Below are 11,424 nucleotides of genomic sequence, written 5' to 3'. Positions count from 1 at the left end.
GCACGACGGGAAGAGGCGGGGGCGCGGCGCTGATTGACAGGAGCGCTGTCCAATCCCGACAGCAAGCGGCCGCGCGTGCCCGCCCTCCCGGGGCTGCCGAGGGGCCTGCGGAGCGCCTGAGGGGCGGCCCGGCTGTCCCGGCTCTGGAGGCGGGTATGGCTCCGTGTGCTGCACACCGGGGATTTCCGTCTGAACCTGTCCCTGCCGCCTATCGCTTCAGTGCGTTATCGTGGCTACCCTGTCGCAGAATTCGTTTGGAGAAGACTTCCGAGATCATGGAGCCCAACCCATGATGGAACACCACCGTGTCAACCAGGCCACGSCACTGACACATCTAGTCTTTSCTTAAACACTTCCAGGGACGGTGACTTYACCAACTCCCYGGGAARYGCATTCCARTGTCTAATCTCCCCTTCTGTGAAGAAATTCCTCCTAATGTCCAACGTAARCCTCCCTTAGCRCAGCATAAAGACTCTGTCCTCTTTTCCTCACCTTCCTTCKCCTCACTGACAGCCCCTCTAAGAAAGAAGAGGCCTTTACCTCCTTTACAGGTAAGAAGGGCACTAGTGCCTGGTTGACCACACCTCTTGCTACAGCTGCTCAGTGCCCTGAGCCTTTTTCACTGGAAGATTAATTTTTTACCTACCATTGACATGAAAATATCAGTGGAAAACATGTGATGAAGCAAGTGGAGAGAATACTTACCCCAGTGCAGCTGCGAAACTTGCAGATCTTTCACATGGTTATTCAATTTCTCCTCATACTGCAGTCTGTGGGTCTCATGAAACCTCACCCACCATTTTCTACAGCTCTGCACCATTTCATTGGCAGACCTTTCTCAGTAGATGTGGAATTAGCATGAGACCCACTGGTTGCTGAGGTCCACTCCTTGCTCTCCATGCACCATCCCAAAAGCCTTTCCCACACATGTTTTGAGCACAATCACAAATACAGCTTGTTATTTTCATCTCCTCCATTCCTCTTGGGAGGCTGCTATAGGCTTGACTACCTAAATGGATAAACCTTGACAAATTTCCASTCTGTCCATACATATTGGCAACCCTTTCTACCTTTTTGCTCGTATGCAAGTAGTGTTCATTACCTTGCACAAATGCCCTTCTTCACTAGTGCTTTACTTCTTGACTCTTTGATTATTTATAAGCAGCAGCCTTCTTCCAGCCTTTACTTTGCCTTGCTAAACAAACCAAAACTCTTCTAATTGTCTCTCATAAAAAAAAATCTTTCCAGTGTCTTATTTACAAACAGCACTGCGTCAGTGTGCAGCAGAATCTAAAAATAYAGTATCAAATAGTACTTTTCTGAAGAAATCTTCAAGATTGAACACTCTGGCAAAAAAATATCTCTGCACTGTTGTCAGATAAACGTGGGTAGGAACAGTCTGAGGTCCAGTGTCAGAACTTGCTCACGCACTAGGCAGATAATTGGGACTTACCAGATGGGACTTGTCACTCATAAATAATCTATGAACCAGCCTGTTCAGTAGTAAGAAAGAACCAGCTTTATTTCCTTCGAAAGAAACTAGGTTTAGTCTTACTGGTAAACAACAGAAACATTCCTTTAATGGCGCAATAGAGAATCAATGCAGGAAAACACCAGAAAACAAAATAGCTCAAAGTCATTGGCAGAAAATGGAGAGAATTACCCTTAAGTCCTTTCTTACTCTTGCCATCCTGAAAGAAGAAAAATGGTGCACAATTTGAGCCCTTTAAATAATACAGAATTATTGCAATCTAAACATGCTTTCTGCTTTACATGTGGGTCTGTGAGTTTTTTACAGTGCAGCTCCATCTGTCCTTGGTGCATTTCCAAATATGGCTCCATGCACTGCTGGTTCTTTGAAATGGCACAGCATAGCACATGATGCTCAGTCTGGGGGCCAACAGAATGGGGGTGGCTGCACTGTTAGCCTACATAATGATGTGTACATAGTACTGGCATGTGTTAATATTATTATTATTATTAAAAAGAGAGAAATAATGATGCTTATTCTGTGCAATGAATTTCTTATAAAATGTATTTCTATACAGTGTACTCTGAAAAATGAAATGGAGATTCCTGGGAGTATATGACTGCTTAAAACATCAATGCAGCATATATGTGACAAATGTCCTTTCCTTTTGCTCTCTACAAAACTAATAATTTCTTTATAACTTTGTTCCAGAGTCAACAAGGTCTTGCTAGAAATATATCGAATACTTAGTTTYTCATCTTCTCAAGGAATTATGTCTGTCTTCCAGGAAACCAGTGGACAGTAAATACATCTTATCCTTTTATCACTCTAAGAAGCCAGAGAAAGTCAGTCATTTTCAGGAACTGTGCTATAAAAATGAGGTCTGTTGTCTGCATWGTGGTGGGGGTATAGCCCCTAGAAATGAAATTTTCAGTTGGAGTAATATTTTTCTTAATAAATTATTAAAACTATTTCTCCRACAACTTATGGAAAAAAATAAATTGATTTTTCCCAATCTGAAGACATAAAGAAAAAGAGAGGGAWAGAAAAGAATGCCATGTGACACCAGCAGAGCAATGAGTCAGCTCTGCCTGTTCAACGGCTTTATATTTTATGCCAGACTTTTGCATTCAAAAATTATGAATCACACCCTTCACTGTCTCCTCATCTCACGTGATATGGTTTARGATTTCTACTTGCCAGGCATAAGCTAATGAAAAATATTTCCTTCTGTAACAATAAATACCACAATACAAAGAACTTGGGGAACAGTTTTTGCTGGCTTGCAGTTTTCATGGGAATTGAGAACTTGTGYACCAGAGCCAGGCATTTGTTTTTTAACATGGCAAGAAGAACATTTTTACTTTCTTAAGTTTTCCTTTAAAAAGTTTTAAAGTGTATTGACTGTCTTCAGGGGTGTATTTTCATTTCAGAAGGTGATATACATTTGCAGTAGCACTTTAATAAGAGTGGAGCACTTTTTAACTTTAATAAGGAGAACACTTGCCAAAGTGTTTTTATCTCAGGCTTCCTTGCAATACCAATACAATCACAAATGTTCACTGTGTAGCTCCATTCTGTAATCCTCAGAGAATATTTCCTAAAACTTTCAGCTGAGAAACTGAGTTCACAATTCTGATTCCAAAGGAAAGATGAGCAAGATGCTTCCTTTGATGCACAGAAAAATCCTGTCAATTAGAGGAAATACTTTCCATCTTGTAATTKCCTTTTATTCATTGTTTAATAACTCAAAATGAAAGTTGATGCTCACCTATCTTGCYCTTGCAAGCAGATTCAATCTGCAGCATTGTAATACAGTGCAGTAGAATACAGTAGTTTAGTATTCCTTGTAGTGTAGGTTTCCTTAAAAGGTGTTTTTTTACCAGAAAAAATCCACTTTTCCACTAATCAGCTGGAGATCTGTCGATGACACTTACTAGTATGATTGCATGGGAATCCAGAGAGCAGTAGCAAATGTACAGCCTAGCACTGATGGTGTGCACCATAACTTCTGTACTTTAGTCCCACTATAATTAATTCCTCCCCATCACTTCAGACAAAGGGTTTGACCTTGGAGAAGAGACAAGGAGACAGCCCTTGCAGATCTTCTTGAAGACATCCCYTTCCCCTAGCCCAGCTTCTTTTTTTGCCAACAGTGGATCCTGGTGGATGTATGGTGCCGGTCTGACTCTCTGTGTCTTGGCTATATCTAAGTTGAAKTCAGGCTGTAAGAAATTCCCCTCTTCACAGGACTCCCAACAGGACCCCTGTAATAAGGGAATCCTGCACTACAGAAGAGCGGTAAGAATATAATATCTTTTCTGTGATTTAGAAATGAAGAGCAACTTGTGCCCTCAGATCCTCTTAAATACTCTAGCATGCCAGAGAGCTGTCCTGGWAAAAGGCAATTTCACCTCCAAACAATGAATAGAAAGGCTGATCCATTTTCTGGCAACACACAGCAGTTTGGATTAATCTGTATCTTTTATTACAAACATTACATAATCAAAAACCTTTTGATGGGCAGCATTTAGGATATGTTCTCTAAGCCAAGCCAAAGGTGATTATACTGCTTTTGTCAGCTCCTATGGTAATCACAGAGGCAATTTATGCTGATATTATCCMGTAAAGAAATATATTTATGTCAGGAACAAGACAGGTTTCATGAGTGAGTAACCCAATGTGTGACATGGATTTAAATTAGCAATGCTCAGAGCACAAGTCTCTCTCCTAATAGTCTGTATAGGAAAATCCTAACCAGCTCACGCATACTAAAAAAAAAAAAAAAAAAGGAGACCCCATAACTACCACAGTGTAACTTTTATCTGGGACTTCATTTTCTATTACCAAAAGGATTATTTCATTATTTTGCCATGACAAGTGTAGTTGGGGGAAAAACCCTTAAAGTGGATACTTGCTGGGAGAAAATATTACAGGAGGTCTCATATGAGGAGCAACTGAAGGAAAAATTGTGCAGAAATCAAACCTGGAGGGAAAAGCAAAAACATAGATTAATGGCTGGACTTGATCTTACAGGTCTTTTYCCAGCCTTAATGATTCTGTGATTATGGGGAGAAAGGACTAAAGCCAGAAGAGTGAAAAATGGCAGATAACAAGGGATGATAACAAAGAAACAGAGGAAAAGAAAGAAGATATATTCAAATGGAGAAGTAGTGAAAGAAGGAATGAGACAAAACTCCTATTTAATTTACAACAAAAGACAGTTGTCAAGTGGACTCAGTTTCAGAAAAAGATTTCTGGGTGGTTGAACTGCTATTTTACAAGGCTGTGGGAGTTAAGAAATATTTGTGTGCCATGCACTTTCAAAAGATTTATTGTATTCAGTTAGTATAATATTGCATTTGTATCACTAAATCATAGAAAGTTTCTCAAGACTGCTCATTTAGGTCTCCTAACTGATTTACCCAGGAGAAGGGGAATTAGACTTCCTTCTTTTGTGTCCCAAGGTAAAATATCCACTTTTCTTTGTTTATTCATATGGTACAGATGTACCATTTGCTGACCTAAAAATTCTGGAATGAAGCAAAGGGCGTGAGAGTACTTAAGCGCCGTTGTGTTAATTCAGACCGGGATGTTACTTTCAGTACCTTAGACTTGTTTGCAACTGTAGCATAGTGCAGAGGGAGCACATAATCACAGCAGCAATTTCACCAGCCAAATTGTATTGCCTTCTTATTCTTGAAATAGTTTTGTGAACAATGGAAAAAAAATGGGAGATTATTATTGAGAAATCATTTTTCACTGAAAAAAGTGTTCTATAAGCATGAGCTTTATTTAAAGACTCATTAAGCTGTAAGCTTAACAGTTGATTATTTTCTGCTGTCTTGCCCTCTTATATTTTAAATAAATAAATGAAACTAAAGGATACACCTTATTTATTTATTAATATAAATTAATTTAATTATTTATAAAAAATTATTTCTAAGGAAGGCCAGGAGTGTTACCTACAAAATTACCTGACAGTTTTAAAAATCAAAATAGATGCTTCAAATTGACTGTAGCCTATGTGCTTTGCTAAACAGGGAAAGACCTAAGGATATCAAAAGGGTTTTTACCTGAGTTCATGGTGGGTTTTTTTCACTTTCTGTGTCAGTTCTTTGGGAAAAAAAAAAAACCCAAAAAAACCCAAAAAAACAAACATTCAATATCATTAAATCCTTTCTGCAAAAGTAGCATGTTTACACTAGAGGGTGCTGCTTGGACAGGATTTTAGGCAGCTCAGTGTCTTGCTTTGGAAATKTCTTTTTCAGCATTTGGGAATAAGAAACAGATGTTTTTAGTGGCACAAGTCCTACTGAAGTTTAAGCAAACATAACTGAAATATTTTCTGCACCCATACCCATGAGGTACATTGGTCCCATAKATCATCTCAGCTTCAGTAGCAACTACACTATATAATTACACTGAGGATGTGTTAGGAATGAGTAAATATCCTTAATACTTCAATATGCTTTTGCTTTAAAAACTACTATGACACAGAAAATAGACTAACTAATGGGATATAAAAATGAGACCGTGGCTCTTCGTTAAGAAGAGGGACAAAAGCATCCAATGGAGTCAAGCATAAGTTCTCAGTCTATAGTACAAATACAGTGTCACTGAATGCCTGGGTGTGATGTGACAGAGGGTTGCCTCACCTTACAATAAAGCATGAAAAATGGTGAAGGGAATGGAAATGGTCAAGRGGTTATTTTAAATAATTCTTCCTTCATTCTTCCGGTGGTGATGAGAATGAGAACTCTGAACATGTCTCTACATCTCCAGGGCCTTTGGCTGCCTCGAGCCAGAGCCCACATGGAGATGGTACAGATCTTTGGCCATGAAGAGAGCTGCTGCTCTCTTGCTGTTGGCAAGCGGCTTGGTATGGGCATCTTGTCTTCTTATATATGTAATCCAGAAATCCCTTTTGAACTTGCCAGATCTGAAACATAAGAATGTAAGCTGGTGTTTGCCCTGCACTGTACCCATCTCAGAGATGCTGCAGCTCCTACTCTAGGACTCCACTAACACTATGATTAAGTGGTACCGAGGGAGTCTCCAAAACCAGACAGAAGGTGGAGGCAAATGAAGTCTGAAAATAACTCTAGTTTGCCTTATGCTTTTCCCCAACACTACTGAATACTATTTTCATTGGCTGAATTTGTCACTGATACTATTTGGAAGGTGTTTTTCCTCATGGAGTAAATAAAACAGCCTCAGCTGTTTTATTATCCCGTTTAACTTCACAAACTATGCGGGAATCTGCAAAGTAAGGCTGAGTGTCAGGCATGTACTTGGAAACTGGAAAAAGAGAGTGAGTTTATACCTTGGATTCTGCCCCTCACTGAGTCAGTGCTTCTTCTTGAAAAAAGGGTTTGTCAGAAGACCACCTTCTCCATACTGGGAAAAGTCCCTTCTGCTCTATTGATCCTGTCCTAAGTGTGAGGATCTGGATGTCTGATGAAATGGAATGCTTTGATGAAGTACGTCATCACTCTTTCCACAGCTACTGGGTCATTGCCCACTGATGTCAGCTGAGAAGGGTCCCCTGCCCCCAGCACTGGAGCTCCAACTGTGGGAGAGTGCTGGACCCACCATGCAGGAGAGAGCTGCCTCCAAAACACCATGTACTTACACTTATTACTGCACAAGTTGCTTCTTGTAAAAGGCTGCTAAGGCAGTGTTATGTGTTTTTTGGATATTTCCTTCTCATTCTATATGTCCATTGTATAGCTTGGACTAGAAAAAAAAATAGGCGATCAAATAAACAAAGTGGAAGAGGAAAAGATAAGGAAATGAATGGCAAGAGAGAGAGGGACATTGTGCCTTTCTCAGGCTGGTTCAGAAATACTTGAACTGCTTACCTAATCAGCCAGAAAGGATGATGCACTACTAGGAAAACACTTGCTTTTCAACTGAAATTATCTCAGCACCACAAAAGAGTCGACCAACTTCAAAAGGCACAAAGTACAAATGTTTAACAGATTGTCGTTTCTTGTGAGCTGTAGTTTAACCCCAGCCAGCAGCCAAGCCCCATGTAACTGCTTGCTCACTCTCCCACCAACAGGATCCGGGAGAGAATTGCAAGTGTGAAAGCTACAAAAACTTGTGCATTGAGATAAAGGCAGGTTAATAGAGAAAGCAAAAGCTGTACACACAAGCAAAGCAAAACAAAGGATTGATTCAGTGCTTCCCATGGGCAGACAGGTGTTCAGCCATCTCTAGGAGAGCAGGGCCCCATCACATGTAACAGTGACAAATGCCATCTCTCCAAACATCCTCCCGTTCCTCCTTCTTCCCCCNAATGTAAGCTGGTGTTTGCCCTGCACTGTACCCATCTCAGAGATGCTGCAGCTCCTACTCTAGGACTCCACTAACACTATGATTAAGTGGTACCGGGGGAGTCTCCAAAACGAGACAGAAGGTGGAGGCAAACAAAAAACTCACACTGGTTCAGAAATAAGTGAACTGCTTACCTAATCAGCCAAAAAGGATGATGAACTACTAGGAAAACATTTGGTTTTCAACTAAATTATCCCAGCACCACAAAAGAGTCGACCAACTTCAAAAGGCACAAAGTATAAATGTTTAATAGATTGTCTTTTCTTGTGAGCTGTAGTTTAACGCCAGCCAGCAACCAAGCCCCATGTAACTGCTTGCTCACTCCCACACCGGCAGGATCTGGGAGAGAATTGCAAGTGTGAAAGCTACAAAAACTTGTGAATTGAGATAAAGGCAGCTTAATAGAGAAAGCAAAAGCTGCACACACAAGCAAATCGAAACAAAGGATTGATTCAGTGCTTCCCATGGGCAGACAGGTGTTCAGCCATCTCCAGGAGAGCAGGGCCCCATCACATGAAACAGTGACAAATGGCATCTCTCCAAACATCCTCCCATTCCTCCTTCTTCCCCCCCACTTCATATACTCAGCATGATGTCATGTGGTCTGGAATGTCCCTTTGGTCAGTTTGGATCACCTGTCCTGGCTGTGTCTCCTCCCAACCTCCCATTCACCCTGAACTTCCTRGCCAGCGTGGCCACAGGAAAAGCAGGAAAGGTCTTGGCTCTGTGTAAGTCCTGCTTGRCAATTACAAAACCTSTCTGTATTATCAACCCTGTGTTCAGCRCAAATCCAAAACAYWGCCCYACACCAGCCACTGTGAAGAAAATKAACTCTACCCCAGCCAAAACCAGCACAGAGGCAGATTGTCTTGTGCTGCCTGTGCTGCCTGACCTGGTGTTTTTGTTGCTGGAGCGAGGTACCTGTGATTCATCTGCTGCTGTTTGCAGTCAGGTAGCAGCTTGTGCTCAGGCTGCTTGCCAGTGCTGCCTGCCTGTCCTGCCTGCCACTGCCGAAGGCAACATCCTGCCTTTCTCAGAAGGATCCCTGTAGTGACAAGGCATTGCTGAAGAAGTGGACAGACAGTTAAAGAGGAAAGGTCATGACGGGTGAGTTGGTCCATCAGTCCATACTGAAGCAGGTGCATGCTTTACTTTGACTACTGTATTTTTATAACCCCCTTCTCTGCCACAGGAAAGCAGCCTCTTTTTCATTAGGTGTGTGTTTTTGAGTGTACAATAGACATATCCGATTTTTTCTCCTCATGTGATAGCAGACAACATATCTGCATTATYTGAGGTTCACATTGCAAGGATCTTGCATTGCTTTCACTTCTCTGTACTTTACTGCAAGGTTTGCCTGTGTTTTGTTTACACTTGTTGGGTTAAGTTTAAATCTTGAGCCTCCTTAGCATAAAGAATGAACAAATTCAGTGGMTAAATTAATCTGAATACTGGAGCTGTATCAAATTGTGCATCTTAAAATAGCAGTCCCATTGAATAAGTCCATGAGTAAGCAGCTCCCACAAGCATGTGCTGCCTTTGCTGTGTACTAGGAGTGTAGGACCCATTGGAATCAGAAGGAGATGTCAGACATTTCTGAAGGAGTTTCTAGAAATATATCTGGAAGAACGGTCAGTCAAAGTCATTTGGTCAACRAAATTGTTTGGTCAGGAGTTCTTCAGCCAGCTAAGAGCTATTAAGCAGGGAGGGAAGGCAGACCTTGCCACTCTGAAGGGCCCAAAGCCGTGCCAAATTATGCAGTTAGTTAAGGACTCTCGTTCTCAGCTTTCATAGTTCATCAGTGATTTTTTGTTGTCATAGAGAAGTGGCAGAAAGATGGTGTGAATATGAGGGAGGAACCAAATAAAACTGATGTTAAAACAAGAGTGTGTGTATATATATATAAAATCCAAATGCACATATACACATATATTTTTATGTAAGCATGTATATATATGCATTTATATATATATATATGTTGGAATTTTGCAGTGTTAGCTTGTGATAGTTATAGAGATCAATAAAATGTGTCACTGCTCTTACAGACTGTACTCATTGCAGAGCTTATTGATGTAATATTCCTATGAAGATACTCCTCTGTATGCAAGACATTGCAGTATTTTTGACTGGGTGAAYATGAAATTATCTCTGAAGGCATGACCAGGTAAATCTGAAATTATCTGTGGAAGCAATCTTACGTTAAAGCTGAAATACAGAACGCACATCACCTTTAATTCTGTCTCCTAACAGTAGATATAGATCCATTTGGACTGTGGAACTGTGTCATTTAAGCTGYATTCCACAGTATGGCTCATCTAAACATCACAATTTGTCCCCATGTTCCCTCATCTCATTACAATGTGATCAGTGCCAGCTGCACTGATAGCCTCCAGGATTTTTTTTCATGACAGAGTAGCTTGTCTTTTTCCCCACTGTCCTTCCAGACAGACTTGCAAACTAAGATGTCTTTGAGGTCAGAACTGCTAGAGGTACACTAATATATATATTTATAAAATATGTGTTTGTGTGTGKGTAGCATTTTTGTCATTAGACAGTAATGTTTTTCTCAACTGACCTTTCCTTGTTAYGCTTTTAATCAACAAACATGACAAAGCTTGCTCAGAGACAAAGCAGAAAGCAGGGACAGGTGGCCTTTCAGCATCCCTCCTCTGTGCCTTCTGCTATTGCTTTTGGCATCCTCTTGCTAGACCCAGGAGCTAGCATGACCTAAAAAAACCTTCACCCGCTCCTGCAAAGGAAAAAGTCTAGCAGGACAAAGAAAAAAAAGCCAAACAAAGTGGAGGCAGCAGATTCAGGGGTGAGTGACTGCCTAAGCACTTGGGGGGAAAGGACTCATGGACACCAGGGGGAAGCAGGAAGATGAGAAAGATGGAGAGAAGGCATCCACTAGGATGGAGCAAGGAGAGGGAGTAGATGTGTAAAATACACAAAAATAGCTGTTTAGTTAATAATTTCATTGCTATAGGCTTCCAAGTATATATAAGATAGCATCTCTAGAAGGAGAATTTAGGGTCTATGCAGCAAAATCATCAGGAAGTTATGGTAAAATGGTACATTGGCTTTATAATTTAGCAGTTGTCTATCATTTCTTCATCAGCTGTGCTGAATATTTGCAATGCCTGAACTGATTCACTGGTTTTTGGATTTTTTTTTCTGTAATTGCTATGTATCACAAGCAAACTAACCCATTAGGGATAGCTTTGTCTCTCTAAATTTRAAAGTGTTTATTCAGCTCCTGCAATTTGAGATTTGGCGACAAGCCTGCAAGTTCCAGATGCTACATTGTTAGCAAAATAGTTTAGAGGGTATTTTAGGTTAAACTTGGACACGTTGACAGAGTGTGYATCTTCTCAGTTCTTCAAAGAATTGAAGTTAAAAGGGCCATCAAATTTGTCAGCTAGGCAGAAGTGTGTTTCAGCTCTGGCTCCTCATTAGCTGACTGAGAAAAATGGCACCTTAGTCTTTTCATAGCTGGTCTTAAGAGTACCTGCTTTTGACTGCATGTGAGGTGGTAGAAAATAAAATTAAAGTATTTGCTTTTAACTCTTTTTTTTGGCTTTTTTTTTGTTTGTTTTGTTTGTTTGTTTTGG

This window comes from Malurus melanocephalus, unplaced genomic scaffold (genome assembly GCF_030028575.1).
Source record: "Malurus melanocephalus ecotype Western Australia unplaced genomic scaffold, MMel_1.1 scaffold_83, whole genome shotgun sequence".
NCBI classification, from domain to species: Eukaryota; Metazoa; Chordata; class Aves; order Passeriformes; family Maluridae; genus Malurus; species Malurus melanocephalus.
This window is presented reverse-complemented; position numbering follows the sequence as displayed.